A 19,238-nucleotide genomic window follows, 5' to 3' on the forward strand; every position below is an offset into this window, starting at 1 on the left:
CACCTTGAAACCCTACTTCCTTTTAGCAATTTGTACAGGTGGAGTAAATTAGCTTATTTTTCTCTCTCCCTCTCCCATAACTGAGGAGATGGAATATTGTCTTTGGCAGAAGAATAGTTTCACATTTGTTCTGTTTGTCTCAGTAAATACATGTAGTTCTTAGCACTATTGTGACAGCACTTTCACCATTCCCTATTCTCTTTCTGAGAGGCTGCAAAATACAGCCTCTTGAGAAAGGGTAATAGCTGCAATTTTAATTTGAGGTAATTTGAAATAAATACAGCTGGCATTGCACAGAGATAAACTCTGATCGTGACAGAATTGTTTCCTGTAACATCTCAGCTTCTTTTAAGCTAGAATCTGTAAACACATATGCTTAACTTGAAATCTGTGAAATCAGCTGTGCCTAGCTGGAGCTGCTTGTATGTTTGGAGAAATCAAATGCTTGGGGGAGGCAAGTGTAAAGTGTTTGCTGGATTAAGACCTTCAGCGCTGCATTTTGGGTGTTTGTGTTATGCACAACATACATCAACAGCCATTAAAATATGTTTCAGGAAAGAATTCTTGAGATTGATTGTTTCTTCAAAAATGACTCAAAAAAATCAATCAACTGTTTTAGAAATATGCCTACTATGCACCAAGATCTAGTTTTCTTTTTTTTTTTAACAAAATTTATCAATCCATTAAAGAGGAGACAAGCAAACAAAAATGAATTGTCATTTGTGTTATTTCATTAGTGTCACATGAGATTACAGCCTATTATTGACTTTAAGAATATTTTACCCAAGGAGACTTGTTTTAACTTGCACAAATCAAGATCAATACTAGATATGTGTTAATTTTCATAAAAAGCTACAAGGCATTTTTTTTTACAAATCCCATGATTATACTTATAGCTCTGTGAAAAAAATTCATTGTGACCAAATAAGGACCTAGCTAAGATTTAATTATTAAAAAATGGATTATTATTTGCATTGTTGCTTACTGTCCCAGGTGTATTATTTACTGACCAAATGTAATTTCTATGCTCACATGGTTATAGAGTGGAGTTAGATTGCCTGCACAATTTTTGCTGACTTTGCTGCCTTAGCTTGCTTTATCAATTCCTTTTTTTCCTCTTTTTTCATTAGAGATCACATATAGTTTAAGAGCTGTAATCTGAAACCTTACAGCTCTAGTGGATACTTAAAAGACTCATTGATACACTTTGAAACCTAGTCAATTGAACAGCATTAGCAACAGCAGCATCTAGCCATTAGGCTATTAGGATCATTTGCAGAGGCACTAAAATTAAATATAGGGACTCTAGCAATTCCCCAATTATATTGTGTTAGTATAATGGCAGTGAAAAGGATATTATTTTAGTCAGCTCAGTGCCACTATTGCAAGAATCAAGATGCTTTCCATTTTGTGGATGTAGATATGTATTGGGCAGGAGACTTTGACATTAATTTAATTCCCTCTGCAAGCAGAATAGATCAACACCATGGACAAGATTCAAATCCTACTAGTCAATAGCAGCTTTTCACAGGCCCCATATTTAATAATATATGGGGGGAGGTTGTTAAACATTTGAAATGATGCATGTAAGTATCCATCTAGAAAAATATTAATATTGAGGAGGCATAGTAAATGGTGCAGAGTCGAGGGAAAGAAATTCTTTGCCTCTGTTAGCTGGCTCCTACAGCTGCAAACCCTCTGGTTCAGCCTCCAACATGAAGAATATATGTCTTTGAAGATCCCTGGAGAGAGTGCTTCCAGGGAAAAGAAAGAATTTGATCCAGAGTTATAAAAAAACAAAGATAAAGGAAGTCTTGGTATAGGGCTTGTGTTTTGAGTTGTGTGCAATGCTCTATTGCAGTAAGAGAGAAGGAAAGTAATATAAGTTCATTCATCATGAGTTAGTTTTTTTCCCAATACACAGCAAAGCCAAGTTGTACTAAACTGAGTGGTGCTAATAGCAATATAAGAATGACCATATCACACTAAAACAGAATTCCCATTAGCCCAATCCCAACACAGACAACAGCAAGTGCCTAAAAAAGTACATGCAGTGATACATACCCAGCATACCTTTGCAGCTCAGGGACTTTTGGACGTAACAGTCATATCTTTTACTTGTTAGACTTCGATATTTTATTCATTAGTTTGTCCCTTTGCAATTTGAACCCAGGTAACAATTAAGCATCCACAAAATTCTTATGTCTAAATGTTCTGCAATTTAACTATTAATTATAAGGAAACAAATGTCCTTTGATCTGCTAATTTCATCTAAGGCTCTGCTCATCTTTTATTAAGAACAGCGTGGGACAATAAGGGATCACAACAGTGCTATTAGTAATGTCTAATATATATTTACCTGAGTGTGAGATGATCTTTTCATATCTGTTATATTGGATTTAGATACTACTATACTAGCAGATTTTTTTTTAACCGACTGTTCCTGAACTAAGAGATGGTGCTAGTTTAGACTTTCTTTCAGTGAAAAATGAAAACATCGTAGAAGAGCTGGTCTTGGATCAAGCAATCACAATTTGATTAAAATTGAATTCAATGGAAATATATCTGTAGCTGAGTATATTAATTTAAAAAAAAAAAAAAGACAAAGTTGAGCAATTTCAAGTAGGGTAATGAAGTCATCTACATCTACAGGAGACTTGGAATTTCCTTTAGTTAAAAATACATAAATTAGAGTTTGTATGCAAAGAATGTGGGGAGACATCTTGAAAAACATCCTAATCTAACAGAAAAGATTGTATATCCTGAAAAGCATTTTAGGGACAAGCAGAAAATGTAAATAAGAGGTAAAAGCAACTTTCAAGAAAAGAACACAGAACGAAAATGAATTCTGAAAGCATAGGAGCCAGTAGCAAGTACCTACACTGGGATAGCAGACAGCTGGACTTAACAACTCTAGCTCTGCTTTCCTTACTAGGGCTGTTATTCCTACTTTCCTGTAACGTTGATCCTCTCTTGCTCTGCTTTACATCTCTGTCACTCTTTCTGGGTTATTTGTTTTCAGCACTGATCCAGGTTAGGCACTTCTACTGAATTTTGGCGAGGAGTTAGCTTCCTTCTTTCAATACAAAGAAATTTCTGTGATATCTTGTAGTTCTGCATCTTTTCACTCTTCCTTCTATCCTTTATCACTACCTTAATTCAATAGCTTAAGAAAACATCTTTTGTCCCACTCCAGTCTCTATCCAGTCCTGTTGGTTACAATTGCTTTCAACATTATTACTGTAGTTAACCATTATTTTGACTCTTGTATTTTTGATTTTTGGATGAAAAAAATCCCTTTCTTCTTTCATAAACACATATGCCCAAAAGATGATTCTGTCTAGGTGCTATTTTAATTCTAACATTCCCTTCATCAAAATAGTTGGGAAAGCATAATTTTCTCACCTCAGCAGTCATGTATAAAACAACATTGAAAAAAAAAAAAGAAAAAGAAAAATGCAGCTTTGACTTTGGGTTCATTCTGACTCAATGGATGGTTTATAGAAAGAAGCTCCAAAAGGCTGTGTTGAAGTGGCAAAGTCCTGGAGAAAGAGCAAGGAGAAAAGGGAAGCCTGAGACGATGAGATAACCCACTGTAAGAAAACACTCCCCCTTTCCAGTATTCCTGCACTTCAAATAGGCCACAAGCTGAGTACCTGAAAGTGATAAAGTGCAAAGTTATGCCAGGGACTAAACCTTGTCTGTTATATTTTAAATGGAATTGATATCCAAGCACTGACAACAACAACAACAACAAAATCCAGGTTTTGACCTTGGTTCTTTCAGCACAATTTTGACACTTTTTGCGGCACTTCATGAAAAAGGACTCTTCCAATTACTAAAATAATAGGTTGCTTTTAGAGATATTTGAGAGCAAGCCGTTACTTTTAATCTGTATTTACATTGCATTACAATTTGACATTACTTAATATTTTAATCTGTCCTTAGACTGAATGGAAGTGGTGGGTGGGAAAGTTATAAGGAAAGTGAAAATGCCATTCTGCTGCAGTGTAGATAAGCACTATGATTTCTCTTGTTTGAAAATTTACAACGGTTCTGAGTTTTCATGAAGGATGTAATCAACCTGTGGAGCAAGGAAGCATTAGAAATGTCTGGATCAATGTTTCTGAGTTTAGTAAAGGGTTTTGGAAAAAGAACATGGAGCTTTTCTGTCAGGAGAGAAATACTCCTCCTGTAGCAGACAGCTTTTTATAGCACTTTACAGCTTTATTTTTCTTTTCTTCTTCTTCACACTGTAAAAATATATTTCTTCCCACAAGCACAACTCAAGCATGTTCTCTAGACAAAATCTAAACAAAAACCCTTAAAAAATCAAAATGAAAATAAAGTTTGGTTGCTAGTGTTGAGGTACAATGTAAAAATTTTTTCTATCTTCCCTAAATATGCTTGTCAAATCTTCAAGAGCAACTAATGCAAAACTTGGAATGACGAAATTAGTTTGGAATAGGTCAATGTACTGTGGTAACAGCATTGGATTTTTCTTCATCAGCAGCTGAATCACATTGCCCATAGCATTTTCTGGACGCAGTGTTCATGAACTAGATTGCTGCTTCACAATCATGCACTATTAACTTTTGATATAAATGTGGTTTTGCCACTTGATAATTGGATTAAAAAAAAAAAAAGCTAGCAAACTTTTATTGAGGTTTTTGAACCCTGTAGAGAATTGTGAGATTCCCATCCACTAATTTATAGTATGGCATACACTGAAATTAGTTAAGTGTGCATATTACAGCTATAATAATTTTGTAATAAAGTATAAAGCAAGCATGAGAATCTACAGCAAATATTTTGATTCCATCAAACCCAAAGTAAATTGGTACTGAGACCCAGCCAATCATACCTTCTTCTCATAATATTACATTTGCACCAACTAGCGAGCTAAAGCACAATGACAGGGTAAAGGACCATCAGGATGTTGGCAAATTCTGAACTTCGATGAATATATATTTTCTTCTACTCTGAGATAGTAACGTATTAGGTATAATTTTTAAATAGAAACTAATAATGTTATTGTAAAAATGTGCTTGGAAATTGATTTTATAGAAGACTTTGACAGATTTTTTACTGTACAATCATGGATAGCAGAAGTAAGTGCACACACAAAAAAAGTATCTTGGACAAAAAGGAAAAGAAACATTTTAGTGAAATATTTGTGACTTTTTTTACTCTTGCTTTTTGACTAGATTTGTAAAATGTGGGAAACACAATGCAGGGCAGTGTCTGCAGTATTAAGTGAAAATGCTAGAAGTATCTGTATTTTAATCCAGGTTTACTACATAGTAACAGCAGTTGAGGTTTACTTCTCTGCCAAAATAGGTAAAACCAAAAAGTTTGGTATTATTTTTGTGTTTTCTAGGTCTTAGCAACCTAACAACAGGATTTTTAATGTACTCTCCTAAAAGTTATTGTGTAACAGTGCTTAATCTGAATCAAAGTTTTCCTTTTTTATTCTTTCTTGGAAATAACCTAGTACATAGCCTATATGAACCTAGGCTATGATCAGAATTTGTATGTATTGCAGTGATAGAAACCATAACAATTTAGTGATGGGCTGTTTTCCAGGTATACAGCATTATTTAATAAAGTGCACCAGAGTACTGTCCTTAAAAACTCAGTCTTAATCTTCTATGTTGTCTGGAATTGTATTGAGACTTATTGTGGGAACACTGGTTAAATAAGCACATCCACAACTTCTTGGGTGGAATTGGTAAGACAGCTTTATTGCAGGGTGAGCAGTAAAAAGGGTACAACTGAACAGATCAAAGGTAGGCAAGGAAAAAGCTTTTACACAAACTGGCTCCCACCTTATATAATGTGGGGTAGGAAGGTGCCAGAACAAAAGGTGGAGTTAAGGCGGACCATGCAAATTATAACCATATATGGATAACTGGTGCAATGCATCAAATAATAACCAATAGGAAAGCAGGGTTTGCATATATGAGAAATAATACATAATACTTAAAGAAATGAATAATGCACAGAATTTACAATCTCCCAACCAATCACAGATTACAGGCTGCAACAACTTATATACATAATAATGAAGGAAGAACCTAGAATAATCTTATCTCTCTTCACCTGCAACTTTTGACTGTACCAGTACAAGTAAACCAAAGAGGTTTGGGTCTTGGGCTTAAGCATAGTTTGGAATCACCTGTCTTGTCCACTTGTGCAAATGAGTCATGCTGATTTGCTCTCTAATGATAGCTGGACAGAGTTCTGCGTGAGCCAAGGGCTCTTCTCACTAAGAAGTAGAGACAGGGATATTGTGTTTGAGGCAAAAGGATTTTAGTTGTAGAGGTGCAAACAGTATCAGATGCAAACAGAACAATTGTAAGACTCAGCCCTTGCATGGGCACAGTCTGCTACTGCACTGTTCTCTCAACTGGCTACTGTCAGGTTGAAGTGACTCAAAGGCCAAGATCCCTTTTATGTACCAGTATGTAAATCTACACCTGACCTCGTCATCCTAGCTGCTTCTATACTCAGTGGAGAGAAATAAGCATTCTAATGGTGTAAAATACTTATTTCAGGGTGGGATGAGTCACACCCTTTTCTTTCTATTGATATTGTACAGAAAACTTGCTCAGATATATCTGTTGAACCAGTAAGCTGCAAATGTCCAGGTCGAACAAAACCCAGGTTCAGTCACTCTCAACCTTCCCTAAATCTTTGGGCCAATGGAGCTGATCTGCTTTTCAGGCAAAATGGGATTACCCAAGGTACCTGTGCAGAACTGTGTTGAAGGAGAGAAAGACTGCAGTTCCTTCTCCCATTAGCAGTCCCTAATGTGATATATGTATCGCAGGTCACTTGATGTGCTGGGGAACCCCTCCAACCTGCTCATGTCTACATTTGGCTGGGAGCATATCACATATAATTGTCTTCTAGTGACAGATCCACCTATAGAGGTTCCTGGAAAAATGTGTGACAGTACTCCTTTGAAGGGTCTGAAAAATCTGCTGGGCTGAGATAGTGGTCTGTGTATGAATACTTGTCTTCCTTTATCTGTTAGAAGGTGGAAGAACCTGTTCCTTCAATGGTCCCCATAGAATGAGCTTCTTCGCTCCTATGGAAATAATGGAATAACTGGTTTTGTCTCTCTTGATTTGGAGTATGTATCAGTGCTGGTTCTCTACTCAGTCAATTAAATCACGTGCCCAATTGTTGTAGCACACTATTAAATATTAAGAGAAAGGGAAATTAAGTAGCACTTCACCCTTCTTAACAATTTATAAGCCCACCTAAGCTAAATGACAAATTTGAGTAGGATGCGTTGTGTCAGGCAGATTTAATGTAATGCAGGATTTACACTTGGCTGCTGCTGTAGCGAGTTAGTGCTAACCAGATGTGGGCAGGGTGGGGCAGATTATGTGAACCCTTCATGGCCAGGAGAAACTCATCTAGAGAGAGAGCTAAGGCAGTTCCAGCCTGATTCTTTTTAATGTCACAGTTCATTTGCAGAACCATAACTGGAATCAAGAATTAAAAAGCCTTGTATAAAAGTCAGTAACATTAAACCTTTAAGACTCATGTTTCATGTGTCATAAAAAGTCTATGAAAGGATTTTATATTCTGTACAGTGTTTTAGCACTTTCAATCATTTTTTTTCCAACATAACTTTTGTGAACACTTTTATAGCCTCTAAATGAAAAACTAAACTATGTGTCATTCAAAAAAAGATTTTATGGATCACAGAATTTAATATAAGTTCTGCACCATAACAAGGAACTGATAAACCTATATTAGAATTAATTTAAAATCTAGGAAACAGTTTTAGAAGATTGTGCATCACACATTGTGGTAAACAACACTAGTGAATAAAAAAATATATTGTATACATACACTCTTTGAGAGTGAACTGCAATGCCTTAACAGAAATGTTATTGGTTAAAAATTTATGTTTATGTCATGTATATTGTAATACAAAATTTTCAAGTAAGTGAAAATGTTTTCCATAAGTGGAATATAATCAACTCTAAAAAAATCATCAAATGTACATGACGATAAAACTCGGGTTGAAACTGAGTCCAATAGTATACAATATGACATAAGGTCTAATCTTTCTCCAGGGAAAAGACAGTTACTCCCCAGTGTCATTAACATTTATGAATTAAGTCTTCTTTATGAAATGGAAAAATTAGAATTATAGTCTTCAGGTGCTAACCCTGTATTATACATCTGTTTTACACTAATGAGGAATCTCTTATTTCTTTAATACATGATGGTTATGTGCTGGTATCAAAAGAAGACTGTATCTTAGGAAATATGTATAAAAGTAACAATTTGCACATTTCATCCCCTGTAAAATGCTGCACAAGCTTGAACAGTAATTTTCCAAAGACTTTTACAAGGTAGGTAAGTATAATCTGCCTAATATACAGACTGTGAAATCTCATTGATTTTTCCCTGTTTCTCATGCTGTTTCTTTTCAAGCCTATCTGTTCCTGCTGCAAGAGGGCCAAACGGAACCTTCCGTCTATGCTTTCTGTTTATAGGGGCTTTCTCTTCTGGGACTATTTTTCTGCCATTGACCATGACTATAACTCCATAGAACCAGAGAAATAGTATCAATTATACCAATACTAGTGACAACAAAGAATTGCATAAGATTAAGCATCACATTCATTCCTCCTAGCTTTAGCTGTTCAAGAGCTTGTCATCATTTTTGCTTAATGCGAAAGCAATCGTTCATTAGGGCTGAAATCACGCCTCTTCGTTCACCACTCCTGCCTGGAATGTTGACTTCTAGATGTTCCCAGCAACAAACAGTCTGTTTGAAGGCCATTATTTATAAGGGATGGACAGTTTGATCTTGGCTAACTAGGTCTTATCAAAGGAATAGCAAATGTGGGAGTCACTTCGAGACTGTTATCTAGATGTATATGTCTACATCGCAGACATCTGTACCTGAGGTGTTTAAGCTCACAGTACAGTCAGTTGCACCATTCATGCCTCATGCATACATGCCCAGCTCTGTTTGAGGTGAGACCTTCTGAAGTAGCAACATGAAGTTCACTGGGATGCTTTAGAGTGAGTCAGGTGGCAGCAGAAGCTGCCACATATGCAAATAAATCAAGCCCTGGACCTTTCTGTTGACTATAACTGGAACATGGACACCTAGCTCTCACATTGCATGTGGCTAAATCTGAGTGAATGTGACACAAAATCTTACTTAATCCTACCCTGTCAGTGGGACAAAGATTACCCATACAAGGAGACACATACAAGAAGACCAGGAATGCATACCATATTGTTAGAATTGCAGTATGGTGAAGACAGTATGGCAGCAAAACATTTTCAGACTTAGAAAGAAGTTCCCTCTAGTTAAGTGTCAAAACCTTCTCCGTGGCATTACCTATGGTTGGACACATCTTTTCTTGTGCTGACATGATCCTTAGTTTCCTTTTGCTATCTTTGAGAAGTTCAGGGACACTTCCTATTTTTTACTATTTCTGTAAAGTACAGTTTCGTGATTTCAGCACTCACATAGCTTGTAACCGGTTCACTGCCTTCACATTTCAAAGACAGGGATGTAGGCACAAATTGGGCGAGAGAAGAAAGCGGTGAATATTTGTACTGCTTGTCCTTGGCTTTGCTGTCTACCTGTGCAGACTGTGAAGAAGCAGTAAATTATCTCACATACTATTTTTGTCAAACTTTTTCAGAGAACCACATACTTTTTTATGTGCTTGTCCTATCCTTTTGATGCTATGGTGTGCCCAAGGAGTCTAGGGTACCATCATCATGGTATGCAAATTCTGGTGTATACTTCACATTTTTGTCCATCTCTCCTCCTGTTAGCATTAATATTGCCAGGATATAGTCTGCTAAGGAAATGCCTATTGAGCTTAACCACTCAGTACCTCTTATATTAAACATTTAAGGATGCGCTTAAATTGAAACATACGTCTATGACTTTCCTGATCGACAAGGTATTTAAACATGTTTAACTTTTGGACCTAAAGAGTGGTCTTACAGGCTTTACTGAATTTGTGACAAAATAAACTGGTTTTGTTAGTTGCAGCTTACTGGTTTTGCTAGTTACAGCTTCTTGTTTTGTTAATTCTAAGTCAACAGCAATAATTTCAATTTGCCGTATGCTAGCTTCTGCTACCTAGTTTTAATACACAGGAATTTCATTAGATGTGAATTCACTGTAAAAGAAATAGCCTTGTGGTTTTATGAATATTTCAGGGAATTTAAGCAACAGGCTCATTGACAATGTGTTGCTTCTCTCAAAAGTCAACCTTGTAACTTGTATAACTATGCCTAACCTTAGCAGTACTTTTAAAATTACTTGTACACACGTCACCTTCCCTACATGTTTTGACAAATGACACATTTCCTTTGGTGCTTCTTTGTGGGTAACAGCGTGTGAGGATATGGTAGTGGCAAAATTTATTACGGTTATTTTGTAGTTGATATTAAAGAACATGATGTATTATATCAGGTGTCTGACCTTTAAAGATCTTAGGACCCAATTCATTACAACATAAAATTTACATATTATTCAACATTCTACATTCCTTTTATGAAGAAGTCATGATGCATATGTACATGAGATTTAGGGCAGACAACTATCCCTGCAAACTGAAGACATAGAGATTGAAGACAATATGAAAGAAAAAATATTGTAGTTAGGAAAAGATTAACTTTTTTAACCCGTGAAATGGATGACTCTGGCTGCACCTTTTTGAACAACATCTTAGAAAAAATAAATGGAGCACACTGAGACAATGCTATATTGGATATGAGCTGTATTCCTGTGTCTTTTGTAAATCCTGACAAGACCTACCTGTCTCTCTTCCTGCATTTGATGAAGTTTTGCACAGATCTGATATATGAAGAGTCAGCCTGGGGGATTCATTAGTGAGAAATTGATGAGTTTTTCTGTGCATTGTGTTTGCACATACTCAGCTGGAACCCACTCTGAACACTATACCAGCATTCCTACCTTTTTTGTTCTGCTCAATTATTCTTATTTTGGGGATATGAACACACATTCTTTGCCACAAGAGATAGCAGCAGCTGCAGTCTGCCACTTTCTACAGTTAATACACCTCAGGTGTGTAGTTGATATTGTGCACCTGGTTGTTGCACAGTTGGTTGTGGATATCTGGAGATGCACCAGGTGTTCAAAACAGCAGAACTAAGCTTGCTTTTCTGCTACATCTGTGCCAGTGCCCTAAGATCTTGCTGTTGGAGAACACCCTATGATGTCATATCAGTAAAATTACAAAGGCAATACATGAAGCTGGGTAAGACACTTGATATAGCAACTGTAAATTGTCCAAGGTGCAAAATCCGTGTAGAGGAGTGGTAATGACAAATAAGCAGTACATATTTACTTTTGTTCAAGTTGGATAGTTCTTTCATGCCAAATATTCAGCTGTAATCTCTTATCAAGGCTGTGCTGGCTTCTCTACTGATTTTTGTGACTTTGTTGGCATTTTATGGCATCTTGTGTCAGCTTTTCCAAAGCATCAGAATTTATTGGCACATTTCAATGTTTTTGTTAAGATCATAGGCTCAACATGATTTTTACTTGGAGAAGGCTGGATCAAGCACTTTGCTTTTTGTTATTCTAAGAGTCATACTCCAGGGGTAAGATCCAGATGCCTAGATTTAGGTAGACAGAGTTACTTTATGGAGGTCTTTTAAACCATCTGTTTCTCTCCATTAGTTAGACAGAGAACATAGTCACTTCTGAAAGAATTGATTTGCTAGACTCCCCCAGAATTTGGATTCAAGCTCAGTGATCCTATTTTATCTAAGGGTTGCTGATCATATAGCCTTTAGCAAAGAATTGGACCTGGGCTTTGAATTTGAACTGATTCTCTGTGGATTGAAAATTTTACCCTCTGTTAGGATACAGAACATGTTATCACAAAATGTGGTAATATAGGCAGTAATGTGCATTAGAAATAACAAAGAGGACTGAGACAAGGACATGTCTTGCCTGAGTTAAGCAGGGTTTTACTTGCAACCATGAACCAATGCTGAAAGAATGTGACTATATTTTCAGAAACTGCATAGACTGATATAAAGCTGGGATTATGGTTTAATTTACCCTGACTGGACATATGCATTATGAGACTATTTTTATTTATATACTCCCTCTTCATAATTTTTGCCATATTTAGTTAAAAGAGTGAACCTGGCCACCAGGTATTTATCAGATTTTTGTGAAGAATGGTGCTGTATATTTATTTTCTTACAGAAAATAAATTAATACTGGGAAGGACTTATTTTACCATAAATTAGCCTTCTAAATGTGGGGTGCTTATTCTTAAGCTAGTCTGGAATCTCTCTGTAGTCAGTTGGAAAAGACAGACACCTACTCTCCCATCCCATTTATGCTTACTTTAGTTTAGTGATTCAGCCAATCTCCCTGTTGTCAACAGAGAGGCATGACAACCAGCTCAGGGCCAACTTTTAGGTGGTTCAAATTTGATGAAACAATCCCATGCATAGTGACCAAGATAAGAGATTGCAAAAAAAGGAAAGAAGGTGTCATGGTTAAGGGAGCTGAATGCAACCGTAGGGAATTTTACCCTATCTGTGCATCTGTCAGGGAATTCCTGTGGGATGCTTGGCAAGTCACTGAACAGGTGGTCAATAATTGTGTGGGTTTTGTGTTATGGGTGTCTGGAGTCTGGTTTACAGAAGCAATAAGCACTCACAACTGAAATTGAGGTAAATTGTAATTTTATTGTAGAATGCTACATGCTCATAAATACTTGGTTCTGTTGTTCTTAAACTGAATGTCGCAAACCAGTGAATACTTTGGGCCCCACATCCCTTGTGCCATCATTCCCAACTGTAAAATGGGAATCTTCCAGAGGTGTTAAGAAAGTTAACTCATTACCGTCTAGGAAATATTCAGGAAAGTTTTATAAAGAAGCCCTTGGGGAAACAAATAATTCTGTGTTCAGAACAGAATTTGAATGGTGTGCAGCGAAACCTTGGGCCATATGCTGAACAGTGAGGAGGCAATAATATTCAATACCTATTTTTTGACTGAGCGTTAACCTTAACATGAACTGAAAAAAATAGACTGTGATGATGCCCATTTAAAGACTGCTTAAAATGCAGGGGCAAATTAGAGTTCTCAGAGGCAACCTTATGTTTGATGCTTCACAGTTTTTGAGTGACAGAGTTTTGTAAAGTTCTTTCACCATATTTTGGTTTATTTCTAAGACAATAAACTGAAAAAAAAATCCCATCCACAAATGTCATTTTATGTCGTATGAACAGCCATCAGTAGTGCTTTCTAGATGGTGGACATCAATCACAAAAACATTAGCCACTTGAGTTAATGGGTAGGAATACTAGATTACTGTATTTGTCTTGTTAGCACAGCAGATTCATCCTCTTCACTGAATACATTGTGAGTTATGTGGGGCATACAAATAAAGATAGTTTCACAATGCAGATGTCTTGTGGGGGCAGTGTGGTGGTTTTCACAGATATTGGCTCTCAGCAGACCTGGGAATATTGGGTTTCCTGACGCTCTCTAGGAGGACTGTACTTCTGGGCACAATCTCTGTGCATGGCTTCACACTTAATGTGTACTTTAGTTACCCCCTTCCTCAAAGCTGCACTTTTCCACATAATTTTAACACCAGCTCTCCATTTTCTCCACCAATCATGCTCAGTCTCTTTCCCTCAGGATTTTCAACAACAGATGAGTGAATTCCATTTTTCCACCATCCAGCTTCCTGTTGAAACTCTTTTCCCGAGCTGCCTGCCAAGCATCCCTGTCTCCGGATCCGCTCAGTCCCCCTGCAAATAATTTTTCACATGGTCCTTATCCCATATGTCTCCTTGTTTCCTTCCAACAGACTTATTTACATAGGGATAGCTACAGTGTAGATACCTACATTTAGATAGCTTGTATTCCAGTTCCAGTTGCAAGAAAAAACATTTTCAGTTGTGATGGGACATGTCTGACATGGATAGAATCTCTCAGGAATTAATCTGACAAATCTTAGTATCTTAAAAGCATTTTTTACATAGTTCCAGGGATTTGAAATTCACTCGAATTTGAGGTAGGTTTACTGGGGGTGAAAATCCCCACTGCAAGGTAAATTGGACTTTGATTGCTCTGTAAATACCCCCAGAAATGTCTGCTTGGGACTGTGCTTGAAACAGTCCTCCCTTCACCCTGCTTCTAAACTGCTGTACCATGTCCCTGCAGGCTGTGTCTTACAGTCATGAACAACAGACTCAGTCTGCAAGAGATAATGGGAAGTTTCATGTAGTTCCCTGGTCCAGTGGAGAAATGCATTTCAGATGTTCTTTAAGAACATCTATATCATATCCCAAAGACAATGGGAGAATTTCCCCACAGCCATAGAACTGTACCTCTGCATGTGGAAGATGTGAGTCTTAAAAGGGGAGGAATAAAGCACAGCAAGAGTGAGAAGATGATGCTTGGTACCAAAATTGTCACCCTAAAAATTAATTTTGCTCTTACAAGCAAAACAGTGTCTTGATTGGAGAAGTTCTGGGTAGCTTTCTTAATAGGTAGAACCACTGGGACATCTAAAAAGTCCCTATCTCCTCAGGAAGCTGTGCTCATTGAATGCTTTCAAAATTATTTCAGATCCTTCAATGGAATCTGCTATGTCTGTTTTATGCAAATAACCAACATCTTCATTAGAAATATGAACACTATCCCCATGAAAATGATCTCAAACGCTAAAGGCATGCCCTCTATACTTTTGCTGACTTTTCTAACTAGAGCATTCAACACACGTTTTTTTCCCAGCTATTAAGTTTGAGAGAAATAAAGTAAGCACATAAGCAACAAGAAAATTAAATGAATAAACATTTGAACACAAGAAAATACAAACTATAATAACAGTTTTTATTGAAATAATATAAACTGATAATAAAGCTTACAATACAGGTTGGCAAGACATCTTAATAGAACACATAAGTACTACAGAAAACCTACTGATATTACAAGGCATTATTTTCTGTAACCAGGGAAATAAATTGTCACATAGAACCCATTTCAGGTTTTGATGCATTAGCTGTGGTGTGAGGACAGTGTATGAGCAGGCATTTTATAGATGAAATGTCCATTTATGTCCTATTACAGGCTCTCATGATCTAAAGAACTTTGCTTTTAAGACCTACGCACAACTTGCAGTTCGGTAACCTTCATCCAAGCCTGCAAGGTGTCTCTGAGCACTGAGCTGGTAGCCATGTTGTGAGCACAAAAACTGCTTCAACCAAGACACATTGTCTCCCTAGAAAACGTTGCCCATTATTCTGATTTCATTTCTGTCAGACTAGCAGTGGCTAACTGTACTATTTCAGAGCATTGGCTCTGACTCGATAGTAATGGAAAGGAAACAATGCCCATGAAACCAAGGCAGGGAAAATGAGCAAAACTGCTATGAAAAATAAATTGAAAAGAGGTGGGTTTTTTTTTTTCAGAAAAGCATTGATAAAAATTACGTGAATGTGAACCCTTTATTCAGCCACTGACTACACTTCCCTTGGACAGAGACCTAGAAATCCATGTCTTTTTGTAAATAAAATATTTCTTGTCTTTCTAGCACTCCATCAATTTAGGACACAAACTGGATTTCCAAGGATATCCTTTGAACTGTATCATTCTCATCAACCGACTGGTCATCTGTGTACCACCAAGAGGATCTCTCTCTTTGACCCAATGAAATTTCTTTGATGCTGCCCTGGAGTCTGAGTCCTTGTGTCAGTGAAAGTTTCTTGCTGCATGGATCTAACCACAGGATCTGGCATGGATAAATATACACAAAATTCACAAAACTTCACTAAACTTCAGCTACAGTGCTGAATCAGACTCCTTGTCTGTGAGCAGGTTTAACTTCTGGGTCCTAAAAGGAAGCAATTAAATAAATTATTTCATTAAAAAAAAAAAAATGACCCTGCTGTGCAAAACTAATAAAAGACAGAAAAATAAAAAAAACTTGTTTCTCAGCAGTGACAGATGCTGGGGTGTTTAATCATTGTTTTATCACAGCAGTTTTTAAGGAAAACTTTTTCCACAGAATTACTTTGAAACCCTGCATGTATAGAGAAAATATACACTAGTCCTTCTGAGTCACTAATTCCCCTTTTAATCCACTGCTAGGAAAAAACAAGGGCAACTTGTGTGTGCATGCATGTGTATGGGAAAAGCAGAGTCCTCAAAAAAAATATCGTTCATTACTTTAGCCTTAATAATAATTAAAAAAAATATATTCAGAGTATCAACAATTGCTGTGTCAGCTGATAACTGCAGTAAAAATCAGTTCTCCAGAAACGAAGGAAGGAACTTACACTGTCCTGTGCAGGACGAGAATATCAGTCCCACAAAGTGTGAGAGAGGAAGATTATTTAGTGTCCCTTCCAACTCAGAATATTCTATGAATCTATGAATCTGTGACAGAAAAACTGAGTAAAATTTAATCTTAACAGAAACACGTGAAAAGAAGCTGGAAGAGAGAAAATTGGTCCAGAAAGCAATTTGTTATGAGAATGTCTTTGAAAGCTGCTAATAATCATTACTAGATAATATTAATCATGGGTGTAAAGCACCCTCCAGCTGCAGGTATCGTGGGGTCTGGCAGCATCGGCAGAGCCCACCGTAGCAGCGACAGGCAGACGGCGCCAGGTCTGGCTGCGCTCAGGCTGCCCGTGGCCGGACCCCGCACCTGGACCCGTACCGCCGCCGGCGCTGCCCCCGCTCCCCTGGGTGCGGGGCGGCCCTCGGGGGGCGGCGGACAGGGGCGTTGCTGCGGGGGGAGACCCAGCACAGGCTGATGTGCTAAAAGTTCAAAACCCCCGCTGGGATCAGCTGCCACTGGGAGGTCGGTGAGAGGAGAAAGATGCTCCCATCTGGCGCGCTGGGTGAAAAGGGGACCAGCTTGTTGCAGGGAAGTGTATTGCGTAAAGCACCCCGAGAGCCTCTTTAGTCACGGAAGTTCGACCAAGTGTGACTTCGTGAGAGTCCGTACTTTATTACGTGACATTATTTGCGAGCAAATACAGCTTTAAAATTCGGAGCTTTGCAATAAATGGGAGTAACGCGCGAATTATCTGCTGCGAGATAACCAGCACGATTCAAATACGCGTCACAAAGTGGCCTTGTCTGAGAGCCGCTGCCTTTCCCCTTCCCATTGTCTAATTGCAGCAAGTTTGTTTTGCCCAAATAGCAGTGACTGATTCACTTGGTACTTTCCTTTTTGTTAGGAAGAAAGCCTGGGAATCCGTAGTGCAGTTTGTAGCGCCTTTTTTTTTTTTTTTTAAGCGTTCACAGCTAAGCTTTCGAGACACGATAAAAACGAAGCACAGGCAGAAAATTAAGAAGGAAGAAAAAAAAAAAAGGAAAGAAAAAGAGAAGAGAAGGCGACTATGATTTCGGATTCCCGTTCCCGCTGGGAAGCGGTGCCGGCCGGCGGGATCGCCGCCCGCAGCAGAGGGTGCTGTCTGCCCACGGTAGCGCCGCCTGCACGGGAAGGTCACTCAGCCTATTGATAAATCACTGTGCCGTGATTCCTAACTGACAGCTCAAACTAACATCAAGCTGGATGAGAGAGAACAAAAGGCCATCAAGCAGCCATTTTCTTGACACTTTTATTCAATCACCAGCAGATTGCTTACGACAGCAATAGCAGCTGTTTTGTCTTCATCTTTCCACATTTGATAAAAGGTGTCAACTCAAATTTTTGTAAATAATTCACTTACCCCTACTGCACACACCAGCACTGTTCAGCATATGTATTCTGTGCGAGCAGATCACTGAGGCAGGTCAGGGCTCAATGATATCAGCTGAAGGTCATCTGTGATCTAAACGGAAGCACTGATAAAGCTACAGTCCCTCAAGGTCAAAGATAAGAACTACACTGAGATATTTGTAACGTGGACAAAAGGTTAAACAATAGAGAGAAAAGTATGGTATTGTTTCTGTTAACACACTAATGATTTTTCTATTGTTCTTTAGGAAACACTGTTCCGGAGGATTCAGACACTTAACCCTTTCTGAGTACCGTGTACATGTAAGTGCTGGATGTAGGCAATTAGAGAATATCACTTCCCAAAGTTGGGTAGTAGCTCGTGGTTGAAATATGCTGCTGCTAATATATCTGAACTGCAGAAGGAAGAAACAGCAATTCTTATTGCAGACGTCAAAAAGAAAGAATCCTCATAACTGGACAGTGTATCAAACAGTAATGGCTAAAAAGATTACTGCATTTAAGTTAAATACAGCTTACCTTTAATTTCTCCTTAAAATAAATTTAAGTCCCAGACCTGAGGAGAATTAGAGACTGTTCCTAACATTTCCCATTGTAACAGCTTCGTTTACTTTAAAGGCTCAGAGAAACTAATAGAGAGATCCTTGAATTATTGCAATATGACATGCTATCTGATGTTGGCAGTAGCCAAAGCACTGAGATCAAAAATGATACATCCTTCAATACTAGGCTGTTTTTTCCCCACCCAGTTATATTACTCAGAAAATAAATCTAAACAACAAATAGTCACTGTTTATCACTATTTGGTTTATACTTTCTAATAGCAAAAGTATATGTGCATTTGAGATTCTGTCTGTGCTCAAACAGCAGGGAATTTATAGCATGCAATTGATGTACATGAAGATAAGAGAACAGTTGCCTTACATTTTCTGCGTCAGTGCTATGGTAAAAACAACTTTCCTTATTCCAGTGTTCTTCTGATAGAGAAATAACCAGAACTAAACAAAGGAATGTCTCTTTTTATTTTTAGCTAACGGTACAGGAATAATTTCTTACTGAAAGCAGGAATCCTGTCTGCATCAATATAATTCGCTACCTACGCAGTTGTATATGAGCTGACAGAAACAGTGTTAATTAGAATTAAGCAAATGATTTTTCAGTGACTCGTTTTATTTGTGGACATTGCTTAATTTTTTTTCTTTCAGAATATTTGCATTGCAGCTTCTTCAAAGATATATTTTTCAACTTACTTAATATTCTAGGTGATTTCAAAGGTCTTATTGAATCATCTAGGAAAGGTTTTTGGTGAGTTTATGACTAAAATCAAATTGTATTTCATGGCACAGACTGATCATGGCAATATTTCCCTCTGTTGGCTGCTGTGTCCTAGATACAAAAGGATGGCTTGAAAATAACACTAGGATTTTGAATCTGTCATCAAGTATGAAAGACTAAAAACTTCAGAAAACTTTCCATTTT

This window comes from Manacus candei, unplaced genomic scaffold (genome assembly GCF_025592945.1).
Source record: "Manacus candei isolate 608988 ecotype Guabito, Panama unplaced genomic scaffold, ASM2559294v1 h1tg000014l, whole genome shotgun sequence".
Taxonomy (NCBI): Eukaryota; Metazoa; Chordata; class Aves; order Passeriformes; family Pipridae; genus Manacus; species Manacus candei.